This window comes from Macrosteles quadrilineatus, unplaced genomic scaffold, assembly GCF_028750875.1.
Source record: "Macrosteles quadrilineatus isolate MER2022 unplaced genomic scaffold, UCM_ALF_1.0 Scaffold_3__2_contigs__length_128488019, whole genome shotgun sequence".
NCBI lineage: Eukaryota > Metazoa > Arthropoda > Insecta > Hemiptera > Cicadellidae > Macrosteles > Macrosteles quadrilineatus.
Window position 1 is genome coordinate 44,380,624 of NW_026542596.1, and position 27,631 is coordinate 44,408,254.

The 27,631-nt window shown below is 39.0% G+C and overlaps 1 protein-coding gene across 1 annotated transcript in view; it reads right to left on the minus strand.

Annotated features, from left to right (window-relative positions):
* Positions 1 to 26,015, minus strand: part of LOC128990536 (protein sprouty homolog 3) — a 43,875-nt gene extending 17,860 nt beyond the window's left edge. Inside the window, exon 1 of the mRNA XM_054412941.1 lies at positions 25,186 to 26,015. The gene's annotated coding sequence lies outside the window, so the exon portion shown is untranslated. The remainder of the gene's footprint in view (positions 1 to 25,185) is intronic.
* Between the last annotated feature and the right edge of the window lie 1,616 nt (positions 26,016 to 27,631).

Here is a 27,631-nt window from a genome sequence, read left to right on the forward strand (position 1 = left end):
GTCAAAACTCACCAATCAAACAGAAATGACAAATTCAACAATTCTAATGCATAGACCAACTTACCAAACACAAATCCAACCAAAGCAGACTTAAAACTGTTGTTCAGAGGTAGAGATTCATTGAAGACTTAAAACACAATGAGTATTACACAATCCCATTGACAACTACGAATGAATGAAACTCATTAAACAGTCACTGCATTGCGTAAAATCAGTTGAGCTGATAAGATAACGGAAGTGTGATAAGCCCATTCACTTTTCATCTCGATATTATGAATGCTGTGCGTGGCCTTCGCCATTGAAACTGTACGAATTATCAGTAAAATATGAGCTTAGTGATATAAATGAATCTAAATTTAGAATAACACAGTTCTTTCAAAAGCATCTGCATCACTAAGGATAAAATAGGTTCTGAGTTAATCACAGATCATTAGTTTACTATGAAAAATCTTAGTTTAGACCTACATAGAATAGTCACAAGTTTGATTTCTTTTGAAAATAGAATAAAGGCCTATTCCCCCTATTTGTAATAAGTTACGCTCGAGCCTTCGTTGATCTTAATCGCAACAAGATTTTGATGTAAAATAATCTTTATACAAAGACAATTCCAACCTTCCTATGTATGGGGTAAGTTATGTACAAAAAAATTGTTTTGATCTTTGAACACTGACAGAACTAGACAATCAATCCTAACGTTAAAACTGTCGCCAGTTTTTAAGTAAAAATGGAAGTTGGAAATGGCTCATGTTGACAGATTGTGCCAGTGTAAAATAATTATATATTTTTATAGAATATTCTGACTTAACCAAGTCAAACTGATAGGGTCGACTGATTGTAAGATCGTTTATGTGGCGTCAACGAATTTAGCAACAAAAAATTATGTAGAATAAAGAATTTTAGACACTGAGAAATGTTTTGGAATCTGTGACTGGCCACAGGGATAAGCTTTTTTTACTACAAATTAGCGACAGCTATTTCGCTATTTCCATAAACGGAATACTGTATATGCGAATCGGCTTCAGTCGACAACTTCTTCGGGGTTGTCACGAAAATCGGTGATTGAACATCCATGTTTATTTTCTCACATCGAAGTTAGCAATATGGGAATGCCCTTTAAATATTGTATTTATCTGACGTTCAGGGCCACTCCCATATTGCTAAGGGTATACAGTTTCATCAGTTTTTATATTTGGCGAATGACAACAAATGACTTATGACTTAAAACTCAGTTTTTCATTTGTGGAATGTCGTTTCGTTTTGCCAAACAAATTCCGTGACTCGCAAAGCCTATTCGCCTTTCCACTCCCCTTTGAATCACCATTTGCCAATCGAACAAAACGTGACCCCAATGCGACTCGAAGTGTAAAGACCTCCTTTGTGCAGATCGGGCTGAGCCCGGGGCCACGTTAACACTCACGTACACTCGTATCCTCTGCCACTACTCGCAGGCACGTCACACGTCCCTTCCATTCATACACCGGAAGTGACAATGTGCACCGGAAATATTCCGCATACCTCTAACGGAAACACGCTAATTGCTGGCCTAATTTGCTATCTTTCACGCCGAGCGTGCGTTCATGGCGTTCATTCACTGAAATGGCCACCGCGGTACGGTCGAGACATTCACTACACTGACTTTTGGACACTGAATCAGACATAATATTATCTGTATGGACCAGATGTAAGTTTATATTGTAATTACACAGTTGAATAAGCCACTCACTGAGTAAACTACGATACAAATTATATTTTCTACTGGTTGGCGCACAATATAGAAGTCGTAATTAATTTTTTTTTACTCGCGGCAATAGCTATGACGCATTAGAAATCAAATCTTTTATTACATTATCAGTCCATTTCGAATCACAAATAAGACAAATAAGTTACATCAGCGCATATTATACGAATGGGATGTAGACTATAGGATTACTCAATAGTTCAACTACAACTAAATTAGCAAAAGCAAACGGCTAAACCAACGATTATGTACAGTACTGTAATTGGTTTTCATACCTTCAACTATTTCATTGTTCATAAATCAAAATTGACTTTTGCACTTTATAGACTAAACTACAATACAGTGGGACAATTGTTTTATCTCTAATTGAAAATGGGGAGTTTGATGATCAACTCCTGATTTCTGAATCAGGTTTATAATAATTTTATTTTCAAATAACAATAGGTAGGCTATACCTGTTACGTAGGTTTAGGAAAAAAACATGTTACTTGTAATTTGCAATAAATATTCTAATGCAAAATATTGGAAAATAACCTTTCCTCTATGTTTACAGAAATAATCCATTTTTATAAAACACCAATGATATACAACTTATAGTAGGCCTATTATTGTAAACAACCAAGCAAACCCTCCAAACCAGATAAGATAGTTCAAAAAGGCACCAATCACATTGAAAGCCGTCAATGTTACCAATAACGTTAGTTATCAAATTCTTTACTAAAGAGTAAGACACATTAATCAACGAATATACTAACTTACTCGTCCCTACACTACTGCCAGAACTAATTTCCTATCAGTATATCAAATAAGATAAACAATCACAACATACCTGAACACCGCGAGGAGGACACTGTCTACAATATACAGGATACACGACCGAAGACAATGATTTTCAATTCACTAATGGCCGCCGAGGATATCGTGGAAGCAATTAGGTATAGGCCTACGTCAAAAATATTTATCGCAGGAAAGTTACACGACTAAAACCACAGTGTCGTCATATTGAGATTTAGGCGATAAGTAAAAGTATTTTTGTCGCGTTGTGTTCACGTTTGAATGAATCAATTAATTTCTCAAGGTGTATCTGTATGCTGGAATTGTGAACTTGGACCCTTGAAAATAGGTGCGGATTCCGAAAATAAAATAAAAGAACCCATAATTTCACAATATAGTTCATTGGCGAAAAGTAAAAGTATTTACATGAATTGTTCAAGGCGTATTTTCATAGTGAAATTGCGAACTCGAACCCTTTAAAATAGGCGGGTAGTCCGTAAGATAAACTACTGAAACAGCAATTTTAATGTTGATATATATAGAAAGACACAGACACGGCGTGTGTTCATTGACGATAAGTCAACTAATAACTATTTTTGTCGCTTTTGTTGGTCAAATTACGACCGACTAAATTTGATTAAATGTTACAAAACATAACAAAACTCTTCCTAGACACATAGCAAAATATTTCGAATAGTTTAACAAACTGTTACACTATTAACATTGTGCTCACTGGTTTGTCATTGTAGATTAAGTAGGGGTTAAATAATTTCAAAAACACATACAACACGTACAAGCATAGTACATAAAAATGCTTAAACAGTTGGGAATCTTCGTAAATTAAATACACTTATTTGTAGAGTTGTAGAAGTATGTTTTAGTTTTACTTTACGATTAAAGTATTTTAATGCAAAAAGTAGGCCTACATTTTAAAATTACATTTGACTATAATTTCTTGAGGAGCCAAGTATTTTGTAGATTCAATCGACTGAAAATTGTGATGAGTCTTCCAACAGACTGATGAGGAGTATGTAAGCACTAAACATGTTACGGGAAGGGTGAGGGGTCTATGTTGGGGGGGGGGGGGGTTGATGAAATGTTAACAATGTTTTGTAGCCCGAAGGACCAATCTCAGCCCAAAATTGGACCTATCCGCATAATTTGGTCCCTTCTAACATCTATAACTGGCACCATGTTTGGAAACGTTGCGCTAATATGTGTAAAAACTCATCTAACAATGTTGAATGTGAATTACTATTTTATTTAGTTTACAAATAAATTATTAAAGTATTTGGAATTAACGACGAATATTTGATTCAAGCGAACGTTATGAAACAATACTAATTTTTAGGGCGGTGGTTCTATGCACTGTAAATCCTTTATGATTATAATAACTGATGAAAATGTATTAGTAAGTTGTTCAACTATTTTGCGTTTACCAAAAGTTTAATTAATTTGTATTAAGGAAATTCGAAATTATTATCTGAAGATACATAGGCATATACGATTTTTAAATTCAATACGGTACATATATTGTAGAAAAAAATTCAAAGTAGTCAGGTATCAGTTAGCACTATGAACATTTAGATATTAAAAAATTAAATCGATTTACATGTAAGTTATAGAAACAAAATTTCTTGAACACGTTAGCAAGCAGTGGGAGCGCCTACAAGAGTTGACTGCAATCTGTCCACGTTGGTGACGAGGAGACAACACCAGCAGTGTGGTAGGCGGACAAGAAATTCCATACAGCAACAGTAATGTATAGTTGTTGCTCGAAATCGAGTACTCCAATGAGGCATGGTAAATGATTACACCAGGAGTGCCTACAAGAGTTGACTGCAATCTGTCCACGTTGGTGACGAGGAGACAGCACCAGCAGTGTGGTAGGCGGACAAGAAATGCCATACAGCAACAGTAATGTATAGTTGTTGCTCGAAATCGAGTACTCCGCTGAGGCATGGTAAATGATTACACCAGGAGTGCCTACAAGAGTTGACTGCAATCTGTCCACGTTGGTGACGAGGAGACAACACCAGCAGTGTGGTAGGCGGACAAGAAATGCCATGCAGCAACAGTAATGTATAGTTGTTGCTCGAAATCGAGTACTCCACTGAGGCATGGTAAATGATTACACCAGGAGTGCCTACAAGAGTTGACTGCAATCTGTCCACGTTGGTGACGAGGAGACAACACCAGCAGTGTGGTAGGCGGACAAGAAATGCCATACAGCAACAGTAATGTATAGTTGTTGCTCGAAATCGAGTACTCCACTGAGGCATGGTAAATGATTACACCAGGAGTGCCTACAAGAGTTGACTGCAATCTGTCCACGTTGGTGACGAGGAGACAACACCAGCAGTGTGGTAGGCGGACAAGAAATGCCATGCAGCAACAGTAATGTATAGTTGTTGCTCGAAATCGAGTACTCCACTGAGGCATGGTAAATGATTACACCAGGAGTGCCTACAAGAGTTGACTGCAATCTGTCCACGTTGGTGACGAGGAGACAACACCAGCAGTGTGGTAGGCGGACAAGAAATGCCATACAGCAACAGAAATGTATAGTTGTTGCTCGAAATCGAGTACTCCACTGAGGCATGGTAAATGATTACACCAGGAGTGCCTACAAGAGTTGACTGCAATCTGTCCACGTTGGTGACGAGGAGACAACACCAGCAGTGTGGTAGGCGGACAAGAAATGCCATGCAGCAACAGTAATGTATAGTTGTTGCTCGAAATCGAGTACTCCACTGAGGCATGGTAAATGATTACACCAGGAGTGCTTACAAGAGTTGACTGCAATCTGTCCACGTTGGTGACGAGGAGACAACACCAGCAGTGTGGTAGGCGGACAAGAAATGCCATACAGCAACAGTAATGTATAGTTGTTGCTCGAAATCGAGTACTCCACTGAGGCATGGTAAATGATTACACCAGGAGTGCCTACAAGAGTTGACTGCAATCTGTCCACGTTGGTGACGAGGAGACAGCACCAGCAGTGTGGTAGGCGGACAAGAAATGCCATACAGCAACAGTAATGTATAGTTGTTGCTCGAAATCGAGTACTCCACTGAGGCATGGTAATTGATTACACCAGGAGTGCCTACAAGAGTTGACTGCAATCTGTCCACGTTGGTGACGAGAAGACAGTATGGTGACTAGCAGTGTGGTAGGCGGACAAGAAATAAATACTGTATTTAGATTTTAATATTTAGACAGTAACCCACAATCTTGAAAGGGCTGAAACAAACGTGAGATCTGGTATCCAGTTCCCTGTTCATAAAAAGGAAACTTGCATGAATTACATTACTAGCTCTATGTTCCACAAAACATTACATAATATCGATCTCCTTACTTCAGAATTATGTGTTCCATTAATCAAAACGAAAAATAAACGTACTTCATACACCGAACCTTTGACTACATCAGTATCCAATAGTTAATGTTCAAACCCAAGTCTAAAATTCCATAACACTCAAAATACTGTGTTTATGGAAGCCTACTTTAATGTCAAAGTCTGAGCATTCTATTTAGCCATTGAGCTGCAATGCACAATATTTGACGCGGCGAGATAGCGAGATAGGTACACTTGTTTATCACGGGCGACTTTCCCCGAGTGCCTTGAATCACGTCCGAGCGGCCTTGAGGTCGCCACGGCGGCGTTAAAGTTCGTTCCCCCGCCACCTTCGTCCGGCACACCGTCGGTGACTTCCGGCATAGCGACTGTAGCTTACTGTAGCCTGCACCATGCATCGTCATGATCCTAGGTGGCTATATACATCACAACTCATCCTAGCCGTGGCCCACTTTAATTAACCGTGTAAGCACGAACTAGTCTCCTATAATATAACATAAATTGACCATTGCTTGCATTAACCGGCCTCAACTTAAAGCTTGCCCTGATATACTTGGGCACACACCTTCCTTGTTTCTCGTATCTGACTCAAGTTTGCTTTACAGGTCTATAAAGCCGGGTTTACACTATGTAGCAAAAACTGCTATATAACTTTTGCTATATAACATTGTTATATAACTTTTGCTATATAACTTTTACTATAAAAAAAGCTACATACAATTTTGTGATTCCTGTGCCCGTGCTTTAAGTTATATGTAGCACAACCTCATTTACATTCTGTATCGAAAATGTCGAGCCGAAGAGACATTGTTCGAGGCAGCTATCACGGTGATCGGAAGTCAGAAGCGGAAGCGATCCATAATTAAAACGCGAAATAAGACGATGGTAGATTCAAAAATGTTTTACGTATGACCACAACGCCGGTTGTCCACGGAACAGTTCAATTAAAGTTTATAATAGCATCCCGATCCCACGCACTGTCGCTTTATAGTCCTTCCATTGCAAACAAAGATCCCCGAGCAAAAACGTCCGTACACATGAGGCTGAACACTGTGAACTTTTGTGAACTGTTGACACTAAATGCTACATATAGCAGATGCTAGACGAAAAATATTTGTATAACATTACTACATATAGCAATGTTAGATATAGCATGCATTTCTTTTGATCTTTACCGACTCCCGATGGATAGCACAATTTTTTCTATATATAGCAGAATCTGCTACATATAGCAGTGTTATATAGCACTTTTGAAAAGTGACTTTTTCTACTTCTAGCAAATGTTATATAACATTGCTAGATGTTACACAAATCTGCTATATAGCAGGTTTTGCTACATAGTGTTTACCCGGCTTAACTCCCTTCACACTATAAGAATAAACCAACTAACTTGTTTGAGTCACTTGAAGATTGGCTTATCCCTGTAAAACATGTTTTTTTAGACCACGCCGCGAGGAATTTGTAATGACTATCACAATGATGATCAAAAACGCCCGGAGAGAGCTGCAAACCCATCATATTTTGGTGATGATTAAATACATCCCTCTCGCACCAAATTGTGATACGGTAACCACTATGCTAGCAATCCACCCATCTTTAACATACCGTGCCTAACAAAACCACAACACTATTCTCATACTTTGCTTTAATCGACAAAATACCCGTACCGTGATCCCCAAACAGATGTCGAGACGTTGCACTAATCTTTAGATCTCTAACTCCGTCTACGACTGTTTTAGCACTCTACCGCTCTACAGCAGACCGACTAAATTATACTATGGTTTGTTTGCTTTATGCCACGAACTATGTATGATTAACACTCCTACGCCTAAAATAATTAGGCCTACTAACTCTTAGAAATGAAGTAAGTGTTGAGTTACACTTCCAAAATTCAACAACTCGGAGTACGGAGTGTCGGCGACGAGTGCGTATTTGAGAGAGACGAGCTATAAATAGCTCAGCCTCCGCGGCCGGTCGACCAACACACGGACTGCCTACACTACCGGATAACACAGAAAACCATCCAAACTGACGACACAGACTGCCTACACTACCGGATAACACAGAAAACCATCCAAACTGACGACACAGACTGCCTACACTATCGGATAACACAGAAAACCATCCAAACTGACGACACAGACTGCCTACACTACCGGATAACACAGAAAACCATCCAAACTGACGACACAGACTGCCTACACTACCGGATAACACAGAAAACCATCCAAACTGACGACACAGACTGCCTACACTACCGGATAACACAGAAAACCATCCAAACTGACGACACAGACTGCCTACACTACCGGATAACACAGAAAACCATCCAAACTGACGACACAGACTGCCTACACTATCGGATAACACAGAAAACCATCCAAACTGACGACACAGACTATCTACACTATCGGATAACACAGAAAACCATCCAAACTGACGACACGGACTACCTACACTACCGGATAACACAGAAAACCATCCAAACAGACGACACAGACTGCCTACACTATCGGATAACACAGAAAACCATCCAAACTGACGACACAGACTGCCTACACAATCGGATAACACAGAAAACCATCCAAACTGACGACACAGACTATCTACACTATCGGATAACACAGAAAACCATCCAAACTGACGACACGGACTACCTACACTACCGGATAACACAGAAAACCATCCAAACAGACGACACAGACTGCCTACACTATCGGATAACACAGAAAACCATCCAAACTGACGACACAGACTGCCTACACAATCGGATAACACAGAAAACCATCCAAACTGACGACACAGACTATCTACACTATCGGATAACACAGAAAACCATCCAAACTGACGACACGGACTACCTACACTACCGGATAACACAGAAAACCATCCAAACAGACGACACAGACTGCCTACACTATCGGATAACACAGAAAACCATCCAAACTGACGACACAGACTGCCTACACAATCGGATAACCCAGAAAACCATCCAAACTGACGACACAGACTACCTACACTATCGGATAACACAGAAAACCATCCAAACTGACGACACAGACTGCCTACACTATCGGATAACACAGAAAACCATCCAAACTGACGACACAGACTGCCTACACTATCGGATAACAAAGAAAACCATCCAAACTGACGACACAGACTACCTACACTATCGGATAACACAGAAAACCATCCAAACTGACGACACAGACTGCCTACACTATCGGATAACACAGAAAACCATCCAAACTGACGACACAGACTGCCTACACTATCGGATAACACAGAAAACCATCCAAACTGACGACACAGACTGCCTACACTATCGGATAACACAGAAAACCATCCAAACTGACGACACAGACTGCCTACACAATCGGATAACCCAGAAAACCATCCAAACTGACGACACAGACTACCTACACTATCGGATAACACAGAAAACCATCCAAACTGACGACACAGACTGCCTACACAATCGGATAACACAGAAAACCATCCAAACTGACGACACAGACTGCCTACACTATCGGATAACAAAGAAAACCATCCAAACTGACGACACAGACTACCTACACTATCGGATAACACAGAAAACCATCCAAACTGACGACACAGACTGCCTACACTATCGGATAACACAGAAAACCATCCAAACTGACGACACAGACTGCCTACACTATCGGATAACAAAGAAAACCATCCAAACTGACGACACAGACTGCCTACACTACCGGATAACACAGAAAACCATCCAAACTGACGACACAGACTGCCTACACTATCGGATAACACAGAAAACCATCCAAACTGACGACACAGACTGCCTACACTACCGGATAACACAGAAAACCATCCAAACTGACGACACAGACTGCCTACACTATCTAACACAGAAAACCATCCAAACTGACGACACAGACTGCCTACACTACCGGATAACACAGAAAACCACCCAAACTGACGACACAGACTACCTACACTACCGGATAACACAGAAAACCATCCAAACTGACGACACAGACTGCCTACACTATCTAACACAGAAAACCATCCAAACTGACGACACAGACTGCTTACACTACCGGATAACACAGAAAACCATCCAAACTGACGTCACAGACTGCTTACACTACCGGATAACACTAGAAAACCATCCAAACTGACGACACAGACTGCTTACACTACCGGATAACACAGAAAACCATCCAAACTGACGACACAGACTGCCTACACTATCTAACACAGAAAACCATCCAAACTGACGACACAGACTGCCTACACTACCGGATAACACAGAAAACCATCCAAACTGACGACACAGACTACCTACACTACCGGATAACACAGAAAACCATCCAAACTGACGACACAGACTACCTACACTACCGGATAACACAGAAAACCATCCAAACTGACGACACAGACTGCCTACACTACCGGATAACACAGAAAACCATCCAAACTGACGACACAGACTGCCTACACTATCGGATAACACAGAAAACCATCCAAACTGACGACACAGACTGCCTACACAATCGGATAACACAGAAAACCATCCAAACTGACGACACAGACTACCTACACTATCGGATAACACAGAAAACCATCCAAACTGACGACACAGACTGCCTACACAATCGGATAACACAGAAAACCATCCAAACTGACGACACAGACTGCCTACACTATCGGATAATAAAGAAAACCATCCAAACTGACGACACAGACTACCTACACTATCGGATAACACAGAAAACCATCCAAACTGACGACACAGACTGCCTACACTATCGGATAACACAGAAAACCATCCAAACTGACGACACAGACTGCCTACACTATCGGATAACAAAGAAAACCATCCAAACTGACGACACAGATTACCACTGACGACACAGATTACCTACCGTACCGGATATCACAGAAACCCATCCAAACTGACGACACATACTACCTACAGTACCGGATAACACAGAACACCATCTAAACTTACGACACAGGCTGCCTACACTACCGGATAACTCAGAAAATCACCCAAGCTGACGATACAGACTGCCCAAACTACCGGATAACACATAAAATCATCCAAACTGACGACACAGACTACCTACACTACCGGATAATACAGAAAACCACCCAAACTGAGATTCTTATTACATTTTAACAAATCTGGGCATTGACTTGGCGTATTTTACTGTCAGCGGCCTGTAAAGACCCGCGGACGCGTGGCAGTGATACGTGGAATAGTGTCAAGTAGCGTCCATGCCACATAACACGTACAGCTCACCCGACACCACAGGATTTGGATTTAGTATGAAACACTATTGTAATTGTGGTAGTTAAATTATACACTAACGCGATATTTAGTTTGGTGGACGATAAAGTCGCAATTACATTGTGGACCCCGTACCCCATGTTTATCCGTCATGGATAGTTACATTGTGATAGCTTTATTTATCCATCATGGATGGTTACAGATTTTTGTTATTAACATCATACGTCATTGTAGGAGTGTATATAGTCACTTTGATAACACGGTGGTCGGTGCGTGACGATAAACTTATGACATCTTCAAGTGATTTGTAGGTAGAATATCTCGATTTAGTCACTGATTTATTGGCACTCTTGGACAACTAACTATGGACATCATACTAAACAACAACTCTATAACCTCAAAGTTCCAAAGATGGACAATCTCTATCGACACACTTCCATCCACGTCGGGAGAAAAAAACACACAAGAAAAAGCCCAAAGTGAATCATCATGCATGAAATTAAAACAACGACAACGGAAGAAAGTAAGGTGTGAAGTCTTCCGAGCAGAAGGCAGAAGCAAAGCAAAAAAGAAAGCCGAATGGCAGAGTGGTCCATTCTATGACACAGGGAGGGGGGAGGGGGGGCGAGGCCGAGCTAACCAAGGTTGTTGTTCTCTCTCATTCTCTCTCGTCGGCTGCCGGAGTTACGCGGCCCTGCTACTCGCCGTGGGCGCAGCGAGGCCGTGCTACACGACGTGGAGTCACCGATGTTGGCCAACACTGTTTGAGGAGGATTCCACCTTTTATTGTAAAGGGGTTTGGCGAAATATTTTTTTAAATAAGTTGATGGCTCGCAGGGACAACATACGAGAGCTAGGGGTTAATCTTAGTTCTCCAATTATAAATGTTAGGCTGCCGTTTTAAAACACTTGATAATTTGACTACCAAAAACATTGAGTGACCTTTCAATTGGCAACTAATTACCACTAAATCGAGTGTTTATTAAGCACTGTTTGTTGCCTCTGTTAGTTTGGGCAACCAAAAACCTGTCTTCCATAATTTTATTAAATTAAAATAATATCTCTAAAATACTATTTAATCAGGGGCCTTGCTATACAAGTTTATCACAGCACATTAAAGCTACTCTTACAATTGACGAAAAAGTAACTCTTGGTGAAAAACGAATCAACATTTTTCTGCAATTTTCAGATTTGATACACGATCACTGGTACATTCAACGTTCAACAGCCTTTATCTCAAGGGCACACCACCTTACAAGAATTTATTGGAATGACTCACAAATCAATAAGGAAATCACACAATAAAACAGTAGCAAATAAATACATAGCGCAATTATCAACAAGTGGTGTAAACGACCGACCGCAAGTCAGAAGTAAATGACCGATAATTTGTATAATAGGCGAAATAAACGCCAAGTGGACGAAACAGAAATCAATCGACGTTAAGGTAGTCGGTGCATTTGTTGTGGGACAGCAAATCTGGGGTCAAAAACCTAAACGCACGTGCAGAGGCTAGCCGTCCAGGCTGCTGATCCCAGTCTTATATAATATACACACCGTAAATATTTGCTGAGTAAAAATATATTACTTGTATACCTGTGCTAAAATGTTGGTGCAGCCGATTTCGTAATCCATGACAAGGATGGGTTCAATTAATCAAAGAGAGAAAAACTAGCTAAGAACGAGGTTCAGTATAAGCTGTATCACTACTGATTTTTAGCGCAAAACCTGTGTTGATATTAACGATTTAAAACCAAAAATCTTAAGGACATAGGTTTTCCTTTTGTAAATCACTTCACTTATATCCGAGTGTGGGTAAACCACTACTCCTATAGGAGAAAATATTGCTAACTGCAACCCGTTAACAGTCAGTAACAACGCCTCAATTGTCATAGACAATGAACTTTTGAGTGTTGGTCACCCTAAATCATCGATGTATAAAACCTAAATAAATAGAAACCAAACCTACCTAATCACGTATCATTTTCTACTGTCATCTGAAGTAAGTTAAACAAATCTCACCCCAACCCCTATATTGGTAATTTTTATTGTTAATTAGAGTAAGTACAGTCAAGAATTAACAATAAGTTCCTTTGATTATTCTCAGAAAGCAAACATACGGACCCACATTGAATCTCAACGCCCATATAAGTACTGTAACAAACTTTCAAAACTCCTGGGTTCCAAACTCGTAGCACAGATTAAAATAGTTACACAATGTTATACACTGAAAGCCAGCTGTTTCAACCGGTTCACCTACTGAACACGCGTTGCTACATTGCGTAGACTACATCAATCTACCGAACGATCAAAGAATCAAATACCCAAATGTTAAAATTAACATAAAACAACTAGATCACCAAGTACCCAAATGACTTAGCGTTGCTTCATTGCGTAGACTACATCAAACTACCGAACGATCAAAGAATCAAATACCCAAATGTTAAAATTAACATAAAACAACTAGATCACCAAGTACCCAAATGACTTTAGCGTTGCTTCATTGCGTAGACTACATCAAACTATCAAACGATCAAAGAATCAAATACCCAAATGTTAAAATTAACATAAAACAACTAGATCACCAAGTACCCAAATGACTTAGCGTTGCTTCATTGCGTAGACTACATCAAACTATCAAACGATCAAAGAATCAAATACCCAAATGTTAAAATTAACATAAAACAACTAGATCACCAAGTACCCAAATGACTTAGCGTTGCTTCATTGCGTAGACTACATCAAACTATCAAACGATCAAAGAATCAAATACCCAAATGTTAAAATTAACATAAAACAACTAGATCACCAAGTACCCAAATGACTTAGCGTTACTTCATTGCGTAGACTACATCAAATTACCAAACGATCAAAGAATCAAATACCCAAATGTTAAAATTAACACATAAAACAACTAGATCACCAAGTACCCAAATGACTTAGCGTTACTTCATTGCGTAGACTACATCAAATTACCAAACGATCAAAGAATCAAATACCCAAATGTTAAAATTAACATAAAACAACCAGATCACCAAGTACCCAAATGACTTAGCGTTGCTACATTGCGTAGACTACATCAAACTATCAAACGATCAAAGAATCAAATACCCAAATGTTAAAATTAACATAAAACAACTAGATCACCAAGTACCCAAATGACTTTAGCGTTGCTACATTGAGTAGACTACACCAAACTACCAAACGACCAAAGAATCAAATCCCCAAATGTTAAAATTACCATAAAACAACTATATCACCAAGTACCCAAATGACTTTAGCGTTGCTCCAATGCGTAGAATACTCCAAACTACAATATAATCAAGGAATCGAATTCCCAAAAAATGTTACAATCAACATAAAATAACTACTGTAGATCGTCAAATACTCAAATGGACTAAGCTTTGCTCCGTTCTGTGGACTACTTAACACTACGAAATAATCAAAAGATCAATTTGAACAAACACCCAAATTAAAACATGAGCGTTGATCTATTCTTTGGACTAGTTCAAGCAACAAAATTACCAAACAAACATCAAATAACTACTGTTAATAAATATTCAAAAAGAGCATAGCGTTAATCCATTCCGAGGGTAACTTCTAACTAAGAAATTATCAAATAACCAAATTCTCAAAAGATCATGAGCTTTGCTCTATTCCGCGTATTACCTAGAAATCATAAAGTAATCAAACAACCAAATCGTTAAATTAAAGTGTTGTAATTTCCTTAAAAATATTTTAGAACCAAGAACATTCACGGGTGTTAAAATTTGCTAAAGATACCAATACAACCGACGATTAAAAGTGAGCGAGTGTGGACGATTAAGCCCAGAGAGTACAGAATAGAAAGAAAGAAGTTTCTATTCTGTGCTCTCTAGATTAAGCCACACTGTTTTAGACTAAATGCACGAACATTTCAAAACCCCCCAAGATGCAATAATACAGTGCAAAGTCCATTAGCAGAGACATCACTTTCGAAGCTTATTATTGTGACCGCAACATGCCAAAACTCACAAAAAACACAGCACTAATAAAATGACCTTATCCTACTCAGTGAGTAGTCCAGATGTAATAATAAAAACCTACTGAACAGTTGCTATATAAGTGAAGGTGCAAACTGCGGGCAAATGAAGGTGCAAGGACAAACGGTTGCATCAGGAAATGGCCTCAGAGTAGTGTACTACTACTAGCCACTACAGTATACAGTACATGTAAACTGTGATACGTGTGTTTCTATGACCTTCGCCATACAAGATGTTTGTGAGGTCCTGCAGAAAGAAGAAATAGGTATCTTTTAAGTTCAATACCACTCTATCATTCATTGGCCATTTGTTTTGTTGTTGGGGGTAAGTAACGGATTACTCGTTTCGATGTATTGGTTAGTAATCTACTGTTGACGAATCGTTGCGATATTATTGGTTAGTAATCGGTTGTGGATGAATCATTGCGATATATTGGTTAATATTGGTTAGCTGTGGATGAATTGTTGCGATGTATTGGTTAGTAATCTGCTGTTGGCGAATCGTTGCGATATTATTGGTTAGTAATCGGTTGTGGATGAATCATTGCGATATATTGGTTAATATTGGCTAGCTGTGGATGAATTGTTGCGATGTATTGGTTAGAATCGGATTTGGATGAATCGTTGCAATATATTGGTTAGAAATCGGTTATGGATGAATAGTTGCGATAATTGATTGGTAATCGGCTGTGTGAGAATCGTTGCGATACATTGGTTAGTAATCGTAGCTGTGGATGAATTATTACGATATATTGGTTCGCCATCGGTTGGGATGAATAGTTGCGATAATTGATTAGTAATCGGCTGTGTTGCGATACATTGGTTAGTAATCGTAGCTGTGGATGAATCGTTACGATATATTGGTTCGCCATCGGTTGGGATGAATAGTTGCGATAATTGATTAGTAATCGGCTGTGTTGCGATACATTGGTTAGTAATCGTAGCTGTGGATGAATCGTTACGATATATTGGTTCGTCATCGGTTGTGGATGAATAGTTGCGATTTTTGTTTACCATAGTAATTAATACAAAGTATTGCATACTGTATTTCATGTTATATCGGTAGGTAGTCGGTGCAACAAGCTTGTGATAAGCAATCAATTTTGGTTGACACAACAATGATTACTGGTCAGCGATTTTGGAACTGTCAGTGGTTTGAGTATATAAAGTCATAATCAAACACGTACACGGAACATCCTTATCTTTTCAGAATTAAAACAGTGTCGACTTCATATTTACTTTGATTGTCAGATTTCCTCTTGATTGAGACATCAATATACATTTAGTCTCAAAGTTTCACGGACATTCGCCTTGTGTTCTGTACGTAGTCGGGAGCCGAGTGTAGACTGTAGAGTGTAGAGTGTAGAGGATCATCTGACTCACGATGACGAACGGAACAACGTAATCGCTCAAATTACAGCTTAACCGCAGGAGTTTGTCAAAAACCGATTTGAGGCGACTAACAAGGCTCGTTAAAACATTTTGGGGAATTACCCAACAAACTACTTAAAACGGAGAAAGGTATAAATGCGTATTCATATTTCATTGTGTAAACACACAGCAATATTATACCAGAGGTAAAATCTTGGTTACAAAATCAACAGTATAGTGGATAAGGTTGAGGTGAAACTTGTAAATGAATATTTTCTTTTATGATCTAATACGGATTTCTCTATAAACTATAATTTTTCACATGATGCAGGGAAATAGGGGTAATCGGAATGGAAAACTATATACCTGCTATATACCACAATTGTGAACCTACTATTTAACTATTTAATACCATCGCCACAGCAAACCTGCAGACTAAGCGAATTTCCATTTGCCTGATTGGATTTACACTAAAATGTCTACTTAAAAATATAAAATTTATTTCCTATTTAAATAGAATTAGTTTAACAAGTACTTAGGTTTGCTGCATCAGGGAGGGCAAACTGTGTTAATAGTTAGTAAGAAATAAAAACATTTTCCAAATTTGATCAAAATATGTTCATAAACAAGCAAACTACAACAGTTTACCTTTTCTCCATAAGAATAACATGGGAATTTTAAATTTACATTTTTTTTGGAATTTTCTCCGTAACCATTAGGCGCATAATAACACTTCAATATACTAAATTATTTGTTTTTTTAAGCTCTACAAAATGGTCTGGAAAGAAATTGCTAAATTTTAAGTTTTTTGGGTCAAAAATGGGAAAAACCTCTTTTTACCCCGTAATACCCCCGTTCCCATTGTCCGATCATGTCTTCCCTATAGGGAAATTCGCTAAAATGCAATTTTTTAGACAGAAATTGTAATATGACTGGAACGCGTGACATTTAATATTAATCGTTAACAATTCATAGCATTACTTTGATTAATCGGGATTTTACTGTATTGCGTTTGAAGAAACTACTAAGAGTAGGGAGAATGTTTCAGGTATTTAATTAAGATAGTAAGTAGGAAGACATTCACACGTAAACATACATATAGGAAATTGTACATGCAAGATATACTTATACTGAGAGAACATTCATTTATAACGACAAAACATACGTCTGTCGAAAGGACATTTATACGCACTGCAGTACATTTATCGAGAAGACATTAACACGTCCCGCAATGCATTGGTCTATCGAGAGGACATTTACAGAGTTTACACGTGCCTCTGACCTACGTCTTTCCACCAAGAGGACATTTACATTATCGATAGGACATTGACACATGCCACAAACATTCGTCAAGGGCGTTTACACTGAAGACACACGTCAATCGAGAGGGCACTTACACGATGACGGACCGGAAGCGGAAGGCCGTTGAAATATGACTCTACGTCATTTCCCTGATTGTTCCAATAATTTTCTTCCAGTAAGCTGACTCCCGGTCAACGACCAAACACCGCCAAATCGGCTGTTCCAAACGGGGTTCGGCGGTCGGTGACTCAACCGAGTATAAATGCCGACCAGGAAAGGAAATCTATACAATGAGCAGTAATTTAAGACGAATATGTGTTGGGTCATTGAAAAATTAGTACATTACAAATCAAGGGGTTTTGCAATGCGAGAACTGTTGCTCAGTTTCATAAAATGTATAAATTGGTTCACTATAGGCCTATATAGGCTAAAGTTTTGCATATTTTCTAAGTTTATGTACGTACCAGCCCAGTTTCCATTATACAATTACCGTTCACTTCACTTCAAACCTTATAGTAGCATGCACGCAGAAATCTAAAAAATCTAAATTATAGAATTTTTTTACAATTCTGGGATTAATGGGGCGACAGCTATTTAACCGAGCTAAACTAAAAGGATAATTTACTGTAAACCATAACCACATCGATTATCAATTATCCAAAAACTGAACAGTACAGATTTACTAACTACTGTACTGTACTACGAGATGGTGTAGGCCTAGAATTTTAACAGTGGGTAGATAGCACACTGAGCGAGTCATTCATCTACATTCAATTGGAATTAACAATACAAAACTAAATGAAAAATTCTTAATTTTGTTAGACAAAGTAAGGCACTTTCTTGCACTTGACCTAAACAATTGACTACAGCTAGTAGCTTGCATATTATATACCTATAACAGATTAGATGCATCCCCATACCGTGTATCCAAATCAAATAAAGATCACGGGCGATTCGAAATGCGAAAAACCCATCCGCAGCGAGTATTCAATCCGCGTCAACAAACAATGGAAGGTAGGCCTAGTAATTTTCCGAAATTGAAAAAAGTAAAAAACGGATAATCCCTTCCTTTCTCAGGTTGGGACGGGACGTCGTTACTGTTTCCGGGACGAGCGGCTCGGAGCAGCTTCCGCCCAATTACGACCAGGAACGTCGGACCTGGGAACTGTGGACTGGGGAATTGTTTAATGAAACACGGCCTGGAACACAGTGGATACCTTGCAATATACCACAACTACTGCACATTGAATCGCCTACTTATTACTAACGACAAGGAACGTCGGGTCTGGGAACTGTAGACTGGGGAATTGTGGAATGAAACACGGGCTGAAACACAGTGGATACCTTGCAATATACCACAACTACTGCACATTGAATCGCCTACTTATTACTAACGACCAGGAACGTCGGGTCTGAGAACTGTGGACTGGGGAATTGTGGAATGAAACACGGGCTGAAACACAGTGGATACCTTGCAATATACCACAACTACTGCACATTGAATCGCCTACTTATTACTAACGACAAGGAACGTCGGGTCTGGGAACTGTAGACTGGGGAATTGTGGAATGAAACACGGGCTGAAACACAGTGGATACCTTGCAATATACCACAACTACTGCACATTGAATCGCCTACTTATTACTAACGACCAGGAACGTCGGGTCTGAGAACTGTGGACTGGGGAATTGTGGAATGAAACACGGGCTGAAACACAGTGGATACCTTGCAATATACCACAACTACTGCACATTGAATCGCCTACTTATTACTAACGACAAGGAACGTCGGGTCTGGGAACTGTAGACTGGGGAATTGTGGAATGAAACACGGGCTGAAACACAGTGGATACCTTGCAATATACCACAACTACTGCACATTGAATCGCCTACTTATTACTAACGACCAGGAACGTCGGGCCTGAGAACTGTGGACTGGGGAATTGTTTAATGAAACACGGCCTGGAACACAGTGGTGATACCTTGCAATATACCACTGCACATTGAATCACCTTACTTTACAATTTGCGAGACATTATTATTGCACGTAGCAAATTCAGTCAATACCAATAGGCAAAAAGCGGCCATCTAGGGACATCAAAATGAAAAAGTACCTATATCGGTCCCGGGTCTTGGTTTTACCTGCCACCTACGGTAATAGCTACTGTACTTCTCTATAGGGGAATTCGGTAAAAACACTAATTTGAATGATTTTAGAATAGGCCTACCCTAAATATAGATTATGCACCGTAACTTACTTGAAACTACGAAAAAACATGACTTTTGTTTCTGTTTGTGTGATAAAATGTAAATGCAAAACGTTGAGTGATGAAGAGAAAATTTGCTGCAACTCGTCGAGTTGAAGTGATTGGGGCTACATAATGTTAAGGTTTCCACAAATCTATGTTATTTGGTAGTAAACCTGAGACAAACTAGAAATGGATTCAATATATTGAACTTGAAAAAATCCAAATTCGAAACTTAATTTTACATTGACTCTTCTGTTCCAATTCAATTACACACCGCGTTATGAAGTCAACTGAGCTTTGAGCCGTTGGTAGCTAAGCGTAAAGACATTTGTAATGCAACTTCCTCAATACAGCAGAAAATGAAACTCATTCTGCCAATTGTAATTATATAGATGACTCGATCGAACGCGAATTCGTAGTCTGGCACAAAACCGGAAAGTCTACTTGACATAACCCACGTTGTATGGATCATCGATGTATATTGTTTGGTTATAAACATCGAAGGTATGGATAGAGAAAATAATCCTCGCAACGTTATAAAGGGACAAGATCGAAATTATGGTTTTCGTAATTTTAAACAACCTAAAGCCTAGTGGATTTCTTTGGTGACCAGATTGTCAGCTAGTGTGTCAATTGCGCGAGTCATTTAAAAAAACAAAATCTCCTCCTTCCGACAATTGTCTGTCATAGCAGCGTTCTAATATAAGTTCCTCCTTCGGTTAGGACCGGGTAGTGGATTTGTTTAGTGACCAACAGCAAATAGTGTAAACACTGTGGTTTAACAAACACCGACGTAATATTGCTATTGCCGTGTTGGACTTGGTAGACAGCTTGAGCTTGAGTTGAGTGAATGGTAGAGCCAGCGGCTCGGCGAGGGCTAGGCAGCATTCAATGGCCCCCCCTACCACTTCCTGTCTGCACTGTCCGTCCTAAAAACATCCACCTGAAAACATCGTCGCCGCTCTCTAAACCCCGGCCAATGAATGCAACATTACAGCTTTAAATTGAATACTGTACTCATAGAAATTGATATTAAGTATGGTACGTATTTACAAGTGGGGATTTTCACAAGAACAACTACTATTTACAGGGGATCTACGATGTTGATCTCATATTGTAGTTTTCAAAATTAATTTATAATTGTTTTTAAGTCGTGTCGCCTTGTAAATATTAAGGACACTTTAGAGAAACAGTATGTTGTTCAACGAATTCTTATGTTCACTAATTAGGGAACAGTCACAAACAATCTTTTCCTGACCACCTAACCAATAAATAAAAAAGAAACCGATCTTATTTTATACTTGATTGTACGATCTTTTACAATTATTACGATATTTAGCCTAAACGATAAACAAATTAACTGCAAAGGCCGGATCCAGAGAAACAACAAAACCTTTATGTGTGAGGATATTTATAATTTCATGCCTCGCCTGTTTCCAAAAGTAAAATCCTTCATTTCCAATGGCGACAATTAGTAGCCAATTCCGATGACCTACCTTGGACATTTTTAATGACGATTACCCTTGGCCAGACCACAAAGATTACCAATGACCGATTCCGGTAACGACGACCTTTGACCAATTCTGATGTAAAAGACCTTTCGCCATTTACTGTTACGCCTTTGTCCAATACCGATTGCAACGACCGTGGGTCTACAAGGGACGATGACACATGGCCAGACCCACAGTGACAACTGACGACGCTGACAAGTGTGACGACGACGATAGGATAGTTTCAATGACAACTGACGTTGCTAGGACAATTTCAATGATGACGACCATTGGTCAATTTCATTGACAGCTGACGCCTCTAAGACAATTTCAGTGACAACTGACGTCGCTAGGACAATTTCAGTGACAACTGACGTCGCTAGGACAATTTCAGTGACAACTGACGTCGCTAGGACAATTTCAGTGACAACTGACGTCGCTAGGACAATTTCAGTGACGACGACCCTTGCCCAGTTCCGGCAACGGTTACACGGTCGAGCAGCGAGAGTCGTGGAAGGAGGAAAGAGAAATTATTAGCCTACGACCGAACCATGAATGATCGGGAAAGTCGGTGGCCTGATTGTACGGAATTCCGCAACAGCCCTCATTCATGTCTAGCGAATGCCTTGCCTACGCTCCACTCAGTCCTACGTCTATAGAGAGAGTAACGAGTGTTAGGGCGTACAGGGGTATCAACTAGGAGTTTGTGAAGATGTGATTTGGGCTGATTCTGCCAGGGTATGAGGATGTATTTGACTGCAAAAAGTTACACTAACGACGGCAACCAATTCAAAAAAATGTCGACCAAGATGTGTTCAATACCAAACGTCTCATGTCTCACAGGCTTTTTTCCAGAAGTTCCAGTAGAGCTCATTTTTTCTCATTTTGCAATAGAAGAGTAATTTGATGTACCACTGTCAATCAACAATCTAGTAAGTTTAAGCTTTGTCGCATTTCGAACCATAAGTCCATATAACTTTACTTTAAAATACTTCCCGGTCGATTCCCAATAACCAATAGGGGCTAACAAACTAACAGACTTCAAGTAACAGTCCAAGCAACCTCCATCCAACTCCATCCCAATTCTTTGTCCGGAGAAATCCATGAACAATCGCTTGGCCACCGCCCACGTGCAAAGCTGGAGATTCCGAAACATAACTTATCACCAGAAAGACAGAAATGACAGAGGCCTCATTGATGGCCTAGGAACTCGGATTCCTAGGGTGACCTTGACCGGTCGCGGGGCCAGACAATGCCCTTGCCTTGCCCCCTCCCCGGGGCTGGGGACATCCAAATTCCATCCGCCGGGATCCCTCCTGACTCCAACAATTTATGTGTCTTTTATTACGTTTTGTGGAGCAATAAAGATCACCACTTCCTCCGAGGATGGTATAAACTCAGGACATTCCTGCTGCATAGGTCCAAAGTAGGACTATTGGAAAGACCAACCTTCATTCAATGAATCCAGGATCGATTGTCATTAATGTAAAGTGTTTCTGTTTCTAGATGGATAATGTTGGTGCTGTCCATACTGTAGGTCTTAAAAGTGCATGAAAGGCCAGCTTCAGTAGACATGATCTCTTATTCGTAAATAAAGTAATGTTTTAATATTTGCAATAATTCTGTGGTTTCCGAGCCCATTTGTTCACCAACCAGGAAGAAAAGATAAGAACTCGAACGTCTCAGGCAGGAGAACTCACTGTCCATCTTTATGTTTATCGGTGATCTCTACAAAAGCCCATAAACTTTCTGTAGGTTTGTCATGAAAATTTGTTATTCAACAAATAATAACTGAAACCTTATACAATAGACTACCCTATGTAGGGCCTACCATATCATTACTCAAGTTGGTTAGAGTACAATGTTATGTCTGCCTAAAACCTATGCTTAATACTGATAATTTCATCAACACCAAGCACAATGCAGCATAATAAAAACTGAAATTTCCTGAGGAACAAAGGAGAATCGTTCTATAAATAGAATCAGAATTTTGAAATATCATCAGAATCATTCTAGGCTAATGCATTTAGAACCTAAGTAAATTTAGAATCGACGAACTGTATAGTCAACCACACCAAACAAATCAAGTGAATAACCTACCTACTTGGTTTGAAATTGAAAGTAATAAAAAAGAATATTAGAAAGTTGGCAGGTTCTCATTGTTAAAATATATAGCATATCCAATAAATTCACAACAATCCCTACAATGCTAAGAAACAATATATTTTACGGTCCGGTCCATTAAACTCTCTAACAAATATGGAAATAACAGTCTACTCCCCCCTAATATGTGTAAGAGACATTTTTACAGGTTGTATGGGACTCTTTAACATGATCCAATTGGGTTGAAAATAATTTCACTAAACATCCTTCAATGTAGCGATGAACTAACTTACTATGCTAACCACAGTATAAGTTGAGTTATCAAAGAGGAAAATACTCATGATATTAATTAATAGGCCTAGCACATTTACGCCTAACAATTGGGTTCATTTTAAGTCACTGACTGAGTTGCCATGGACCTGTACTAATATGCTGCATATTTTAGGCCTAACTTACTGGTTTAAAAAGATAACTTGCAGAATCTTGTTATAAATGAAGCTACAAAATAAACAAAGCAGGGCCACAAATAATCTAGATCTAGAATGTGTCACATGAAATACCAACTATATTTTAGCTATCAGAACTTGCTAGCCTTATCGACATTGATTTTGGTTATCCATAATGAAACCTGAGAGGGAAAAAATCTGCCCCATTTCTCCAGGATTCGTGATATATTATATTACATCACTCTAAAAGTTATAACCAAGTTAAGTACCGGTAGTCCTGAATTTAACAGAGAGATAGGTACCGTACAACGGTGAATTAATCGTTTCATGTGTACCTTAATTTATTATAGGAATAGGACTTAGCAAATAGGCTATATGTTACAATTACGGTAGTGATGACATGTTGTTAAAAGATTATTTTGACTTGCATTCCTGGTCTCAGGGCAAACGACATCCGGGTTCGTATAAATTCTTTTTAAGTTAGCAAAGAGTGGAATTCAGCTCCCTTTCCGTTCAATCAGTGGAGACAAGTTACATTTACCACCTCAGTGTCATTTTCGGTCTTATACTTACTTTAAGGGCTATGTAATCTTAAAGACCAATGGTTACATGATACCTAACTAGAATTAGTTAGTTATGTTTGACGAAGAAACCTACGAGGAAAAATTTTGTATGTAGGCCCACGCCACTGGGTCTCGATGTTAAACTGTTACGCAGTCTCAAACCCTCATGACTCGTTTAGAAGTAACTTTGGCAAAAATTAAGTCTGGTTACCATAGAATTAGTTAGGCTACTTTAAACTCCCATAATAGGTTAACTAAGAAAGCTAGGATAACTTAGTTTATTTATCGAAGAGCTACGGCTAAGGCTTTGAAAATTAAAATAATATAACTTGGCACTATGAATGTGTCTAGGTTTATGTTAAGGTTTTGTAGGCAAGTTAAGTCTCGTTGATATACCTACATAAGTTAAGTTAGGCTAATAAAACAAATAGGAAAATGACCTAAGTTGCTGTCTAGAAGAATAGTAAAATAATTAACAGAATCTTACCTTCATTGTAAGCAGCAGCCAATAAATTCAGATGACAAATCCAAGTTTAGTTAAGTAGTGCTCCAACCACACACTTCACTTCACTCAAAACACGTTTACCGTAGAATATAATGTACGGTATAAAACACAGTTTAATGCTTATTTCAAGAAGGTTGTCTGAAGTTTCTACTGGCGTTTTCTCTCACTCAATTCAAAAATAAACTGTGGCACTAGACCAAGATATTCTTGACAACCGCACAGAATTAACAGGATTTCGTTTTCATTATTTTGTAATGTAAAATGTTACATTTCCGAGTTTTTCCTACGGTCAGAACGGCACACTTACATAATGTACAGTTAACTTTGACAGAATGGATAGCTAATGAAAGAAAGACTGTTGCAATAAGTTCATTCATTCAACCCCCACTGCAGTCTGACAAGGTTACACCACAGGGAATTGGACATAACCTATAAAACTTTTAACAATCGAGTTATCAACTCGCTACTTACTAATTGCACAGATTTATAAAAGAAACCCGCTAGATAACGCGGCCATGTTTTTAGTGTAGGAGTTTTGAGAAGGACGAGCGAGTCGCCAGAACGTTTTCAACTTACAGATCTGTTCAAAAGCATGGCCTCTCCTCAGGACTGCCACAACACGATATTCACCAACGAAAACACTGAAACACCTGTCTTGTATATCACTATATCAACACTGGTAGACTTCTTCATGTATTGCGGTGATTTTGGAGGTAAAAAACACTAACTACAGTTCAAAAGACACGAGAATAAACAGTTAAGTTATTTTCGCTGCGGCGAGGAGCAGGTCTCGACTGGGAGTGTTTGGCGCATGCGCACTAGCGCGGCCGCTCCCCTCCCTCCCGGCCATAACTGAACACTTGGTTCATTCATACGGGCAAGGACTTGTATCAATGTGCTTTTCTTGTAAGCACCAGACGGAAATTATCTCGTTAAATTATCGAGGAGGAGTGGCTTCGAGAGAGCTATCGTTAAAACTACCCGAGTAACATTTCGATTAAAAATCAAAATGTAATGTATTCGGATTTTTTAAACGAAACTCGAAGATTTGCAACTTGATTCTCATTCTCAGCGAAAGGTGACCTTCATAAATAAGTGGCTCGTTCTCAAATGCAAGCGCGGGAAATGTTTCCTCCCACACACTCAATCGCGCAGTAAACCTTGTCCTGCTATTCCGATACTTTGCATGTTTCGAGCTCCAAGTCAGTCGTTACAAATCAACTCGATATCCATCATCGCTATGCTAATATAAATACGATGCAGTTTACCCCAATTTAATATCCTTACTTCATTTTATACACAAAAATCTTATTATTTTACTTTAGTAACAGCTAAGAAAGCTGAATACTAACAAACTTTTTCATTTTTAAATCAGCTATTGAATACTTCACTTTCCTAAACTGTTATACCAATCCAACCCTTACCAATCATTGCGGTCAATGTTAAGCGAATCAACTACAAAACCCTTTCATGAGCCGTTTTTTTTTAGATAATTCGTTATGCATTGTGTGATCTTTTCATCTCAAAACCGATGATTACCGTTTGGCAACGTAGGGTACAAAAAAAGATTTGTTAAAAAATTAACTGTGGATTTGTGTCTACGGTGTATTCACAATCAATTTCGCCTGGCTAGGATTAATACAGTACTACCATTTCGATTTTGAATGGTTACGTTGAATTAAAAGTGTGTAGGTGTAAAAAATGGTTTTTAAATTGTACAGTTGAAACCCGTATACCTATTGAGGGAAATAATTAAAACGCCTGCAGAAGGATGTGATAGGCAACAGTAGGCACTTTGCCGCGGAGGCGTTGCGCGGGTTGCTGGTCGGAGTTGAAGGCGTCATCGGCCATTTCTGGCAGTGTTGCGGGAGTGTAGGATACACTAGTACACTAGTAGATTCAGGATTTGTTCGCCCTTTCGTTTCCTGTATGTAACAAACTGCTTTATTCTTAAAAGACACAGTAAAATCATGGTAGAAGGCTTCCACCATGCAGTAAAATTGTAGCATTGAACAGCTTTATCAGTTTTAATGATCGCATAACAATATGAAGGTGTCCAATCCGATCCAAAGGAATAATTAACTTTTTAGTGATTTGATATATCCATCTGTATTTTATTATTGGGTTTTTTTATGGACCTGACTAACAAAACAGCTGATCTTAGTCAAAGTAATAAAGCTAATAATAATCTATGAAGCGACTGCATATAAAAATATTGATATATTGAATATTTACTTGCTGTATTTACTTTGTCAGTTTGAACTTGAAGTTATAGGCAACTATACAATTATCTCACATTTAAACATAGCTTGTCTTAGACATATTGTCAATTACATTAATTTATTTATTAGGTGTGAGGTAAAAAAACCTTAACAAACAATAGTACAAACGAAACAAACAATAGCCTAGGTTACTAGTCCTGAAAGTA